The sequence below is a fragment of the Pholcus phalangioides genome, unplaced genomic scaffold (genome assembly GCF_987345545.1).
Source record: "Pholcus phalangioides strain wild (caught in Gottingen) unplaced genomic scaffold, Ppha-v1.0 ptg000017l_1, whole genome shotgun sequence".
NCBI lineage: Eukaryota > Metazoa > Arthropoda > Arachnida > Araneae > Pholcidae > Pholcus > Pholcus phalangioides.
In genome coordinates this window covers 27,234,990-27,235,300 of record NW_028301610.1, presented here as the reverse complement: position 1 = coordinate 27,235,300, position 311 = coordinate 27,234,990, and the positions used below count along the sequence as shown (strand labels likewise).

General features: G+C 43.4%; 1 protein-coding gene across 2 annotated transcripts in view; it reads right to left on the bottom strand.

Annotated features, from left to right (window-relative positions):
- The window catches only part of LOC149072704 (solute carrier family 52, riboflavin transporter, member 3-A-like), a 38,205-nt gene that overhangs the window by 376 nt on the left and 37,518 nt on the right, over nt 1–311 (bottom strand). The window lies entirely within an intron of this gene.

Sequence of the window (311 nt, the reverse complement as noted above, 5' to 3'; positions counted from 1 at the left end):
CTGAAAACAATGGAAATCATTTTAATGAGATTTTTCTGACGACTCTTATAGGGTGGCGCTTCTCATACCTACCAACTCAAATTGGAACCCTGCATAATGTGTATGCTCACGCGCGGTATGCCTACATCCTTTGGATGTTGATAGTCAAGCTGATGGTATAGCCATGGACACATTTGCTGGTGCAGAAGCGGGTATTATGATAATCCTCGACGTGCAGTAAGTGTTAATCCGCGGATGGATCCACCAGTTTTAACTCCCAACTCTCAAAGGATACGCACATATTCTGACAGGGTTGCCAATTCAAATTGGTA